A 14,290-nucleotide genomic window follows, 5' to 3' on the forward strand; every position below is an offset into this window, starting at 1 on the left:
TTTCAACTCGCTCTCCCATTCCTCAGATGACATGCCCATCCTGAGCCTCCTACAGTGCCACAACGATGCCACCCGAAGGTTGCAGGAACAGCAACTCATATTCCACTTGGGAACCCTGCAGCCCAATGGTATCAATGTGGATTTCTCAAGCTTCAAAATCTACCCTCCCCCCACTGCATCCCAAAACCAGCCCAGCTCGTCCCCGCCTCCCTAACCTGTTCTTCCTTTCAATTATCCCCTTCTCTCACCCCAAGCCGCACCTCCATTTCCTACCTACCAACCTCATCCTGCCCCCTTGACCTGTCCATCCTCCCCGGACTGACCTATCCCGTCCTTACCTGCCCAGCTACACTCACCTCTACTGGCTCCATCCCCGTCTCTTTAATTTGTCTGTCTCCTCTCCACCTATCTTCTCCTCTATCCATCTTTGATCTGCCCCTCCCTCTCCCCCTCCCCCTTTTCTGATGAAGGGCCTAGGCCCAAAACGTCAGCTTTTGTGCTACTAAGATGCTGCTTGGCCTGCTGTGTTCATCCAGCTCCACACTTTTTTATATCCCTCCCTATACTCGTCTTTGTACTTTCAACTACTCCCTCACCCCTTCTCTTTCTCTCTCTATATACATTTTATCCCCCGCTACCTCTACTACCTCTCCCTCTTACCTTTATATTCCTTGCTACTTCCTGGTCCCCTTTCCCATCCATCATTGGCTCAGTTATCCACCTCCCCTGACACTGCGATCCTTCCTAAATATTACATTCAATTATGATTTGCCACTTGTGAGGTCATGGGAAAGGGACAAATATTTAAGTATTCTAATTGCCTTCAGATTATATTTACTTACCTCAGTGTGCTATTTTTTTTCATGTACACAATGAAAATGGGTGGGAAACCTTGGCTTATAAACTGTTTTCTGCTGACCTCCTAACCAGCTCCCCAGTGAGCTAAATAAAGTCCTTTTGAGGCACAGCATTTGGCAGGCTCACTCACGGGCTTTAGAAAGAGCATGGTGTTTGTCACGGAGCTAAGATAATAGTCAACAGGGCAATGGTTCTTGCATCTCTTCTTTTCAATTGCAAGACTTGGACAATGTACATGCATTACATAAAATAACTCTTAAGTGTTCCATCTTTATCGTTTTTTATTCATTTGGAATGTAAAGTAGCAAGACAAAATTCCCAGATTCAAGATTCTTTAAAGGCTTACATGCATGGCATCAAGGGCATTTTTACTGTGTTGGTCATCTAGTTCACGTGGTGGATTCCCGCAAGGGATTAGCCTACAGCCAGCTGAGTGTGGAAATCAGCCTTGGACAGACCTATGTGGAGAAGAGATTTCATCATTTAAGGAGAGCGGAGTAAACTGTCTTCAGTACCATTGAGAATGGGACAAAGTCAATGCTTCCATCCATCCCTCCAGCAATGATTACATTTGCAGTGTTTGGAAGTTATTATGCAAATGAGACTTAGTCAACAATCACACATGATGTGACATCAACCTATGCTGTAAACTGGTCTTTCGTTAAAAACAAAATTACTTGCTGAACCATTGAAGCAAGGGAGAATCCATAACTTTTGAAGCTTATGAAGTTGTTTGAAAATGAAAAGAAATTGTAATTGGCAAAAGTCAGTACAATCTTCCATGCATTTTTTTCTCTCCCTGTTGCTGGTATACATACACTGAAAAATGTACTCATTATACATCTTGCCTGAACAGTCAGACAACAGGAGCTTCTTTGGACTAACAAAATGACTCATGTGGGCAAAACATTGCATCTACGCCCAAGCTTCTGTAAATAGTAATTCACTATCGTTGAATATAACTTTTCTTTTACATTCTTATTTTAGACAGTACATTTACAAATCAGATAAATAGAAAGTGAAACTTTTTTTTTCTAAGAGCGTTCTAGGTTATTCAGCTGGTCAAAAAGCAGTGATAATGAAAGGTATGTGATTCATAATTAGAAAGGGTTGTGCTATTCATGTTTATGGTAGCAAATATCTTAATGTTTTGGTATAAAATATGTTACTATAAATGTCAAATGTTTGATGCTTGTCTCTAACATTGTCCCAAGTAAAGATTCATGGTGACCTTCTATGCATGGCTTGTGCAACCCATGTTCGCTAATGTGTCTATTCTGTCCAATATCTAATAAGGTAGTGATCCTTCAATGTGACTGGGTCAAAATCCTGGAAGTCCCTCCCTAACAACATTGTGGGTCTACCTACAACATGTAGACCGCAGCAGTTCATGAAGGCAGCTCACAACTAGAAGGATTATTAGGGACGGGCAGTTAATACTGATCAGTCAGTGACACCCATGTGATATTTATAAAATGGACCCCATTTGTTCAGAATTGAGTATCTTGTCTTTCAGTTGTGTCATCAGCAGCAGTTCTTCAATCACTTTGAAACTGAACAAAATACTTGGTGAGTTGAAGCTAGATTTAAATCATTCAGCTGCTTTAGTTACAAAGTAACTATCAAACGAATGCCATTTCCTTGTGTTAGTCATCTCTCAACTGGTAACACTCTCATTCCTGAATTACTCCAAGACACGAGCATGCATTCCTGAGTTAACATTCCGGATCAATATTGAGGGAGTGCTACCCTAATGGAGGTGTGAACTCCCAAATTAAAAATTAAATGCAGGGCCTGTCTGTCCTTTCCGATGGAAGTAAAAGGTCCTATGGGCATATTTGAAGATGAGCTGGGAGATAGTGCCTTAATCAATAGTTACTCAGTCATCACAAAAACAGGTTATTTTGGCTTTATCACATTACTGTTTTAGGAAGCTGGCCACACTTCGAAAGGCACTTCTTTGGCTACAAAATGCTTTGAAACATCTAGAGTTTATGAAAAGCTCCATAGAAAATGCAATTCTTTTCATTTAACTTAATTCACATCTCTCCTCAAAAATAATGTAATCAGCCATTTTTAAGAAGCTTTTTCTTTTACGCTCCAAATTTCCTTCAAAACGATTATAACTTATGAATTTGGCTTTGTGCCTTTTTGATACCCATTCTTTTCCCCTTAAACCTAAAACCCACCACCCATGTTTCTTTTCCTATTTTCTCATGATGCAGCCAGTGTGAGATCTGCGCCACTTAATTCACTGTGGAGCAGGACAAGACACGCTCATGTTTCTTCTTCCAGTAGGTACATTGAGAGAGTTCTGTGATCAGGAGGAAGGAGATAGCTGAGTAAAGTCATGGCAGTCTGACATCTTGAAGATCGGTAAATTCTTTTATACTGACTGTGTGACATGAAGCCCACAAATAAATAACCTCTCAGTCATTCCTATCCTCCATTACAAAGGTCTTAGATTATAGTACATGGGAGAGTCTGAACAAACTGCCAACTTTGAATGAACTAAGACCATTAAGTTCTTTTAGAAATGTGAGACATCCCAGTAGTGATGGCATACCAGCCAAATTATTTCATCCCCGTGAGAACGCATCAACCAGAATCTGCTGGAGGCGTCAGAGAGTTTGCTTCTGGCCATCAGCATGTCTGAATCCAGCAGGAATGGCATAATCATCCTAAACTAGAAACATAGGGAGAAAATGAGAAATTAGCGACCCAATTCGCTGCTGAATGTGGAGCACAAAATTCTGTCAACTGTGTAGGTTCTTTCTTAAGCTGGTGCTTCACTCTAATTAGACCTGTGCTGTAGCCAGCAGGAAGATCTTTGAGAGTGTCTTCCTAAATTCAGTATACAATTGTCAGTGTGCAGGATGGCAGCATGGGCACCTGCCTTATTCATCTGGACCAGAAGAAGGCCATTGACTGAATATCGCACACCTAAATGATGGATGTGCTCTTTAAAATGGGGTTTGGGAGGGAATCTGCAAATGGATACAGCTGCTCTGCACGAACTATGTAGTGCAGTTTCAATCAATTTATGGGAATTGGAAGGGTTTCTGTTCAAGTCCAGAGTCACACTGTATTTCCTGTGAAGTCAAGATAAATCAAGGCAAGGCCTATTTGGTAACCAAGCTGACCAACAGCTCTGAAAGGAGCAAGTAGCCATTGTCAGACTAAAACTGAGCATGTGAGAATGATGCTGTCTCTCCATTGCGAGAAAAAACCTGATCATGAGTGAAAAGCACAGTTGATATGTGGCTTAGATCTGGTCCCTTCTCATTCTTGCACTGTGGTGATCCCCCAGGTCAGCTTCTGTTTTATCCAAATGCTGAAGATGGACCCTCTTCACAGGGACAAGATGTACAAACCTCTAGATAAAGGGCCAAGAAGTATATCCAACATAGCCCTTATCCTTATGGCCATCTTTTGGGTGCAGCTGTATCAAACTGTGCATAGACCTTTGGTCTCTAAGCACCAAATGTCTATATTCTGAGGTTCTAAATATCTTCATAATTGCAAAGGATGGGTCTGGCTACATTATTGTGGAACCCTCCAACTAATTGAACTGTGTCATTTGGAGTAGTTCATGCGGAAAAACACTTTTGACCACATGGTGTATCAGGCATTGTCAATGTCCTTGGGACTGTGTTGGAAAAAGATATGGTAGATGCTGTAGGTTAGTTCCTTGAGCAGACTGTCAAAGTAACTTGCCAGAACTTATAAACAGGCACCAAAACGTAGCTGGGCTGGTGGTGATAAAGACCCTTTCATATCTTTTCTCCCTTCCCAAAGCATTTCCATGTTGCCTTTGAGGTAGTTGTGTTGGGGAAGATGCTGCTATCCAATTCCTTATGGAAAGTGCCTTTATGAAAAGTATCTGGATGGAAATGAACATTTTTTGTGAGGTTCAATCCAAGCAGCTCTGAGACTGTATGCTGTCTGGACAGTTCCTCGGAAAGCTCACAGAGATTAAAATAAACTGGAGAAACACTATGAAAAATATTCTTTCGTCTGATTGAAATTTGCTTGCTACTCTTGACCAAAAGTTGTAGTCTGGCACATCCCAAAGTTCAGGTCTATTTCCAAGGAATGCTTGGCGCAGCCGTCACAGAGGTACAATGGGAAAAGGTCACTGCCAGTGGCCTTTCAGTCATTATACACTGAGAGGCTTGAAACTATAGAATCCCTCTGGCTGCATGCTTTACAAAGAATGCATTGTGAATCGAATTGAAAGTGTATTGAGGCAATTCAGACAGAACTTGATGTATGCAGGATTTTTAAAAATTTCTTGCACCTTCTGTAATTTCCAGTTTGAAATGTTTTTTGTTTAGGAATCTACACCTGATATGGAATGTAGCTTGTAAATATTAAGACAATCATAATCATAATAAGTGGAACATGCTTTGCTTTTGTTTCCTGTCTGTTTTCTTCTTCTCTTTGAAAGATAATCAATTGGGGTTACTTTCAGATAATTGCTAGAAGCTCTTTATGCGTGCGTGCCTATAACTGCAATTTGTTGTTTTTTCTAAGTAGCAGAACTACTCTGCAATTCAGTAAGTACAGAAATCATTGACCTTATTTCTTGGCAATTTAACAGCCTACGTAATAAATTACTTTGCACACTTTACCAAATTTTAACAGACGTGAATAATTATTTATGCTGTTACTGCTCGGATTTGTCGTGACTTATCTTGAAGTCAGTGCTGTAATCGTTATCACATTGAGACAGGCCAGTATTTGCTGCATCATGGACTTTGCCAAAAGCTAAAAATGAACCATGCAAGTTTATTTCTTTTCACAGGGCAATCCTTGTAGAAAGGTAAAAGCGTGGCAATATTCCCACAAATATGATGAGTCTTGTAAATTGTGATGATAAAAAACATTTTCGAAAAGAAAGCAGTTTATTGCAGCTTGCCATGTTTGTACGGAGAGATAATTGCACTGCTTGTATTTTGATGCATTGGGATGTGAAAATCCTTGATAGTTGTAAACAATCTTCCTCTACTGTTAAGGCAACATTCAGCTTCCTGCATCATCTTATTTTGTAACTGATATGGACTGAAGGATGATAAAGTGAAGTACACTGAAGACCATTTTCGGTCGAACCTGCATTGTCGGACCGGGGAGACACAGCAGGCTATTTGTTAGAAGAGCAGTGAAGTGACAGTGCGTTATTTGTCACTCACTGCAGGGCTGGGACCTCATTGGCTAGGCTATTCTTCCGCCCAGTTCGTAGTTTGACAGTCGATTGAATTTGTGCTGAGACTGGAAGCTAATCATTAAAAGGCACCGCTTACAATAAATGCTGTCTCACACCTCGCACTTTCACCCCTTTCGCAGCAAATGCTGCTGATTCACGTCTGAGAGACATTTCGAAAAGGTAAGGGCTGCCTGCTTTCTATGCTGCTGGAAATCTTTTCCCCGCTTCGGATGCAGGGATCGTGTTCACGAAGAAGCGGCAGCGGTTAACAGCCATCAGCCGGGAGCCGATTATTGATGCTGCTCTCTTCTTTATTTTGGTCGGGGGGGAGCCTGATCCCGGCGCGGGTTTCGGCTTCATCTCTTTCCATTCAGCAGGATCCGGCTGATGGTGGTTGCCGTACCTGGGAAAGGAGCGGACTGTGAGATCTGCCCCCTCAGCAGATCAGTTTGGTTTCAGTTTTTGTTGTTAGAGTGAACGGAGAATTCTGGCTAAGCCCCTCTGATGAACTGAAATTGCTGCTAGCTACCGAAGAAGCCATTTAATACGTTTCCTCATGCCAAACGTGGTGAATTAGTATAGTCCTGATCAGATCTAGGCAATCTTCAGTGTTCATGTGCTTACGTACGCTTTAAAGAGACTTGATTTATGGACAGGGTTGTTTGTTTTAAGTGCTCTGCCAAATATATATCTCATGCTTCTTGGAAATGCTCGCTAGAGCACTGTTACACTAAATTTCGAGCTGTCCAAGTCTTCGTGCCAAGTGCCAAATGCCCTGCCTTCTTGAGATTGCTTACAAGGCCAAAACATCACATGAAACCTCCATGGAGATAGGGGGGGTGCAACTAATTCTTCCTTCAAAAGTAAAAATTGCTTGCCATCTGGTGTGTGGAGCTACCCTTCACCAAAAGTTGTAGTCTAGCCCATATCCCTCCAGACCTTGTTTTTCTTAGCACTTCTGGACCCCACTTTGTACAGAGAGAAGACTTGATTTATTTCCCTCTTTTTGCTCCTGTTTTCTCCAATTCCAAATCTTGTCCATCAGAACCACTTCTTCACCCCAGTCTTCCTTGGTCTCACCCATCCAAGCCAACTTAATTAGAGAGTTTGCAGACTCTCAGATCCTACAGCACAATATCTAAGTAAGAGTGAGAGATGGATCGCAATGTGGGTTCACATTATAACTGGTCTCCTCTGCATTGAAACATGCAATCCTCCCTTTCAAAATCTCAATCACTTCACCCTCTTCAAAAACACATCCATCCACTCTCCTTGCCAACAGCCAATCTAATCATCCTTTACTCCTCAGAAACATTGAACTGATTTTCTTTAGCAGCCCTTTCAAGATGGGCTGGGAGGGGAAAACTTTATAAAATGACATTGGGTTAGATATTTGGTGCCTTCCTGCTGCTGTGAGATATTCTCAATGGTGGAAGGAGAAGCCCTGTAGCTACATGTCTCCATTCAATGGGAAGCCAATTAAACTGTTTATGTGGCTAATGAAAGACCATTCTTCCTTCTCTAGCCCAGGGGAAAATGTGGGTCCTCTTGTTGTGTAGTGATGATGTCCCTACTCTTGGACCAAGAGGCCAGGGTTCAAGTCCCACCTGCTCAAGAGGTACTTCTCTGAACAGGTTGATCAGAAAAAAATGTTTAAAAAAACACATTATTCCACCTATGTAATGTTATCTGCTGCAAAAACATTTATCCATGCCTTTATTACTACACACTCAACTATTCCAATGTTTTTCCCACTTGCCTTCTAATTGCCACAATCTCTAAATATTACCTTATCCAGATGTGGTTGCTCATATATTAAGAGTTAGAGTTTTATTTTCAGAACCTTTCAATTGGCTTGTTTTCCTACTTCCATACCATTTAACTCTGGGGTCGGTTTGGCTCCCTTATAATCTTATAGAGTCAAGAAGTCACACAGCATGTAAACAGACCCTTCCATCAACTAGTCCACGTTGACCATATTCCCAAACAAAACTAGCCTCACTTTCCTGCATTTGGCCCATATCCCTCCAGACCTTTCATGTACTTATCCAAAATGTATTTTTAAATGTGGCAGCTGTACCTGCATCCAGCACTTTCTCTGGTAGTTCATTCCACATACAAACCACTCTCTGTGTAAAAGAGATGCCACTCATGTCCTTTTTAAATCTTTCTCATCTCTCCTTCAAAATATCCCATCTAGTTTTGAACTTCCCCACTCTAGAAGAAAGACACTTCCTATTCACATTCTCTACACTCCTCATGATATTATAAACCTCAATAAGATCACCCCTCAACCTCCAATGAAAAGAGTCCCAGTTTATCCAAGCCAATTTTGTAACTTTTACTCTCTATTCCCAGCAATATCCTGTCTACATGCTACGTTTAGCGAAATTCTTGCAGAGGCACAGGCTTGCTTTTATATGGTTTGGTTAGCTCATTTGGCTGAATAGCTGGTTTGTCAATGCAAAGTGATGCCAACGGTATGAGTTCAATTCCAGCTCTAGCTGTGGTTACCATGAAGAGCTGTCCTTTTCAACCTCTCCCCTTAGGTCAACCATAACCATTCATCTCTGTCATGGGACAGCAGCTCTCTGGGACTCTAGTGACTACTTTTTCACTGACAATGCCCAACCCTGCCTTATCACTACCTCTAGACTCTTCTGCTGTTGTAAAATTATCAGTCAGCTTATCTGACATCCAGAACTGGATAAGAAAAGGATAACAAGGTGCAGAGCTGGATGAACACAGTGGGCCAAGCAGCATCAGAGGAGCAGGAAGACTGACATTTTGGACCTGGACCCTCCTTCATTTTCTGAAGAAGAGTCTAGGTCCGAAACGTCAGCTTTCCTGCTCCTCTGATGCTGCTTGGCCCTGCTGTGTTTATCCAGCTCTACACCTTGTTATCTCAGATTCTCCAGCATCTGCAGTTCCTGCTATCCCTGTATAAGAAGAAACTTCTTTCAATTAAATATTGAGAAAGTTGAAGTTGTTGTGTTTGGTTCCTGCTCCAAACTCCAATTCCTATATACTAGTTTCATCCCAGTCACTGGCCATGTCTGAAATCACGTCAGTCTGTTCAGAACTGTGTGTCATATTTGATCCTGTGATGAATGCCTAAACTCGTATATGCCAGCTCTCAAAACCATGTTTTCCCACCTCCATAAGATCACTGAACTTCTCTCTTGTCTCACTCATCTGCTCCTAAGAACCTCATCCACAGTTGTTTCACCTCTAGGCTTGATTATTGAAACACACTCTTGGTTGGTCTTCCACATTACCCTGTGTAAACGTGAAGTCATCCAAAACCCAGCTCCCCTTTCCTTAACTCAAGACAAATCCTGTTCCCATATTACTGCTGTGTTTATTGATCTTCATTTACTTCTAATAAAGCAATGTCTTGATTTTGAAATTCTTAACTTTTTGTTTTCAGATCCCTCTGTAACCTTGCCCTTCCCTGCCTCTGTAATCTTTTCCAGCACCACAATCTTCCAAGATATACAGCAGCTTGCCCACATACATTTATCATTGGTACAAACTACACTCACGGGCTAAATGCATTGCCAGCTGTTCAGCCATCACCAGCCAAACATATTGCAACACATTCATTGGCACAATTCCCCTTCTCTTGCAGGAGAAAATACCAAAATGGTGCAACAAGAGCTCTCTGGAAAGGGACAAGCATGCCTCCTTGTCCTCATCCCAGTGGAGGAAATATTTCTAGCCATTGTTGGAATGTGCATTAGTAAGATCAGGATCGATCTGTCCTCCAGGAGGTCAATATGATTTTTATCCCACACTCTCTTCTGACTTACAGGGTGCTGATGGTACAATCATGACTCTTCTACAGATTAAACCTTGCCCTTGCCAGTCCACCATCTCAAACCTGTCTAGACCGCCTGTCTACACCTTGTATTTTTTATCCTTTCTGATACCCAAAAGGTTCAATCCCTTCAGGCAGTGAAGTAACATTAAGAAGAGTAACAATGAATGCACACTACCAGCACTTTAGTTCACACTCAAAGCCATCAGTTCAGATACTGACACTGTGCTTCTTGGGAATGGACTAGAGTTAGAATCTGCATGTCGCACCTGTTAATCATGAGTGCACTGCAATTGGGTAGGTGACAGAAGATAATGCAGGTATCGCTTGTCAAAGGGAGAGAACTTGAAAATGGGATGCCCTGTAGACCACTCAGATATGAATTCTGATTTGGAAGCATGCAACAGAAGGCTGATGAATATACATTGTAAAATGTTTGATGAAGTGTCTGACACTCCAGAAAGCCCGTGCCAATGTCCCAGATAAAGGAGAAGTTCAGCACCAACACTGTGCAAGGCTTTGGGGCCCATTATTTTTCAGCCTGATAATGAAGACCAATTAAAACAATTGTAATGTAACATCTCCTGGTCAATGTCACAGTGTGTATTATGGCAAAAGCAACACCTAGAGACTGAGTATTGCGGGGGATACTCAGATGAACACTGTGAGCAAAGGAGCTGTAGAATAGCCCACCATTCTGTCCCCCAAGAGATCAATATGATGGTTAAAGAGCTACTTCTTTGGAATAGCAGTGGCTCGATAGAGTTCTTTCACATTGTCCTCTCTCAGGAAGACAGCAGTAAATCATGAATTCCCACTACGCATCCCAGATAGTGCAGTCTGCAGGCAGGCACAGCAGGGCCAGAGTTGATCAACGTCATAGAGTCATGCAGCATGAAAACAGACCCTTTGGTCCAACCGGTCCAACCAGTCCACACTGAACATAATCCCAAACTAAACTAGTCCCACCTGCTTGCTCCTTGCCTATATTCCTCCAAACCTTTCCAATTTGTTTATTTATCCAAATGTCTTTTAAACATTATGATTATATGCGCACCTGACACTTACTCAGAAAGTTCATTCCACATGCAAACCAACTTCTGTGTTTAAAAAAAAAATTGCTCCCACGTCTTTTTTAACTCTCCTCTCACCTTAAAAATATGCCACCTGGTCTTGAAATCCTAGGGAAAAGACAACTAACATTAACTCTATCTATTCCTATCATTATTTTATAAACTTCCATAAAGTCACCTCTCAAACTCCTATGCTTCAGTGGAACAAGTCCAAGCCTATCCCACCTTTCTTTATAACCTTGCATGCGCAGCAACATGCTGGTATATCTCTTCTGAACCCTCTCCAGCTTGATAATATCATCTTGCAAGGCTATCTACAGTGTCCCCACTGAAAGTCATCAGCTTTCAGTCATGGTCCAGTACTGAGGTAGCATTATGTAGGGTGTTAAGACAGCTACAAAGGGAATGTACAGGAGTGTGTTATATAAGGTATTGCTTCTGAAAGGGTCAGTGTTGGAAATTTTATTAAACTTCACCCAATCTGGCTTGAATGAAGAATCAGGCAGTCTTGCACTAGCTCCTGATGGTATCAGAAGTGACATATCTGTCTTCTGATAGTCTGAAGGAATTATCTCAAACTAGTCAAGACGACTTGTATCCATTGCTATTTTGCAATAAACTGCCTCTTGTGTAAAACAAGTTCCTGTTAAGATTCACCACTGGTCTATTTTCCATGTTGATAGTTAGACAGGCCCTCAAGTGCAGCATAAAAAGGAGGATTGAAAGGCTTCTTGTTATACAATGGTAATGTCTCTACCTCTGTGCCAGGAGACCTGGGTGCAAGTCACACCCACTCTAGAACTACGAAATAACATTTCTGAATAGTTTGAATAGAAAGTACCTAAAAATGAAGATTGGGCTAAGGTCCTACTGAACTAGGAAGCCAAGCAGTCTTTAGTCTGGTTAGTACTTATACAGGACACAACCTGGGAATATGACATGTAGTAGGTTTTAAGGGCTCTTGTGGCACAGTGATAGTGCCTTTAACTCTGAGCCAACAGGTCTGGGCTCAGTCCAACCTGCCCTAGAGGTGTGTCACAACATGACTGAACAGTTTGATTTAAAATATCTGCAGAAGAGGGTTGGTGGAAAATTATCAACCATCTAGAAACAAAAACAGCAGGGTTAGCTGATTTTTGTGTTTTTAAAATGTGATTTTATATGATTCATTCAAAAAAGAACTTATTTTGTGATGGCAGAGATAATGGGAACTGCAGATGCTGGAGAACCTGAGATAACAAAGTGTGGAGCTGGATGAACACAGCAGGCCAAGCCGCATCTTAGGAGCACAGAAGCTGACGTTTCGGGCCTAGACCCTTCATCAGAAAAAGGGTCTAGGCCCGAAACGTCAGCTTTTGTGATCCTAAGATGCTGCTTGGCCTGCTGTGTTCATCCGGCTCCACACTTTGTTATTTTGTGATGGCTTTTAGTTTTACATTGTTGTCAAGCTAATGCTGAAGTAGTTAGTGATAGAGGGAATGTATATGCCAAGAATTGGATTGTCGTTACTGGGATTGCACCTTGATGGGTTTTTCACAGGCCAGAATGGGGTGACGTTATTGCCTCCTTCTTTCCTTTTCCCCTCTTTACCTCGATCTCCTCTGCCTCATGCTCTTGCCTTATAACCATTGGGCTATTTCTTCTTGTTATCAAGTCCATGCAGCATGTCACAAACCATTGTGAATCTTGATACTTGCCCTACCCATGATGCTGCACCCCTCCACAGCATCCCTTGTGACCCACCATTCGTATGTCCCATCACAATCCCCGTGGTAGTGTGTCTTGCATTCTCTGCATGTTTTGCTGATGTTCATGGGACCCTCACAGAATTCATCAGCCATTTCAGTGGATAGTTCTCTTTGACCAGTAACTTCTCTTTGGTTTTCCACAATATTTGAAGTACACAATGGACTGCCACAAAATTAAGCCATCGTGATTATTGCCGGGATATTAGGCATTGATGTGCATAATTCATTGCCAGTGGTCACACATCAGCTGGATGTTGAGGGTGTGGAATCACTTTTGGCTTCAGTTTAGCAGAGTTGTCAAACAGTGCCGACAGAGTGATGTAACATCTTAAGCCATTAGGAAGCCACAGGATCTCTCCAACTTGTTTCTTCTTTGGAAGAAATGTAGTTTTTTTCTACTTTAATTAGAGGGTATTGGTGAGCAGAGATCTGCAAGATAAGACAGAAATCTGCAAGATTTTGTAAAAAAGGTTCTAGTCAAGTCAGATAGATAAAAGCTTGCCATCCTAGTTAAAGCCACTGGTAATGATGTTCTTATTTTAACCTGAAGTTACAGTGTGGCTGCAACACATGGAAAATATCAATGAGAATGTCTTTACTGAACTGCAGATATGTGAAACATGGCTCCCACTCGAGGCTCTGATTTCGCAAGATATGACTGATATTAACACAAATAAAACAGAATATTGTTAGCATGGCAGATGCCCTATTACTGGGCCAGAAACCAGTTGGATATCCAGCAGCTCAGCAATCTCAGCAGTTTCACAGGAAATGGAGGGCCTTGTTGGCATTGTGCTTAGCATGGAGAATGCTATGGCAGCAGGATGGTCCTCCATTAAAGTAAGTAGAATACATCAGGTAGATCAGGGTGGAGAGGATTAGGTTTGGTTAGTGTGGGATGAAGGGAAGCCCCTCCATGGATTCGGACTGCCTGATTAGAGATGCCCTCTCCACTTCTGTCCCAGCAGGAAGACTACTACGGATCACCGGCTGCTCTCCCATGCAATAGAGAACTCATTCACCTCAAACAGAATGTTACTGGAGATGGGAAGAGGCTGTTAATTGGGGACTTAAATTATTCAGTTAGCTTCCAGGAAAGACAGCCAGTTGCTGAAAATTACCATGGTGGCAGGAAAGATGAAGGGCCTTCCCCACAGTTTTCTTTTGGCCTTCCCTCACGATTTTATGGCCTCTCAGTCTCCCAGACAATTTACAGTCAGCTGGTAAAACCCCACTTCCAAGTATACTCACAGAGAAGGAGCCCTGATTAATCTAGACCAACAGTAGTGGGGGCTAATTTTAATAGTTTCATTGCAGTTTTGGCCTGGATCGACTATCACAGTACGCTGCAAGAACCGAAAGTAGGATCTAATTGGTCTTGGTGGTTCAATAGCACACTGGATTATATTTTAAAAATTTCCTGTATGTCCTGGCACCACACTGGGTCAGGACGGTTCGGTCACTTACACCATCCAGGTCTTGTGTATATGAACAAACAGGCCAGTGAGCAAATCGTTGAAGGATGTACTAAGTGAGGCGGTGAGCAAAGCAGCGAGGGAAAAGGCCAGTTCAGCTGCCAGTAGTA

General features: G+C 42.1%; 1 protein-coding gene across 2 annotated transcripts in view; it reads left to right on the forward strand.

Annotated features, from left to right (window-relative positions):
* The first annotated feature begins 6,110 nt into the window (after positions 1–6,110).
* abat (4-aminobutyrate aminotransferase) overlaps positions 6,111–14,290 on the forward strand; it is a 163,042-nt gene continuing 154,862 nt past the window's right edge. For both annotated transcript variants that reach the window (XM_048551773.2, XM_048551774.2), the window contains exon 1: positions 6,111–6,244. The gene's annotated coding sequence lies outside the window, so the exon portion shown is untranslated. The remainder of the gene's footprint in view (positions 6,245–14,290) is intronic.

Source organism: Stegostoma tigrinum, chromosome 23, assembly GCF_030684315.1.
Source record: "Stegostoma tigrinum isolate sSteTig4 chromosome 23, sSteTig4.hap1, whole genome shotgun sequence".
Classification (NCBI taxonomy): Eukaryota; Metazoa; Chordata; class Chondrichthyes; order Orectolobiformes; family Stegostomatidae; genus Stegostoma; species Stegostoma tigrinum.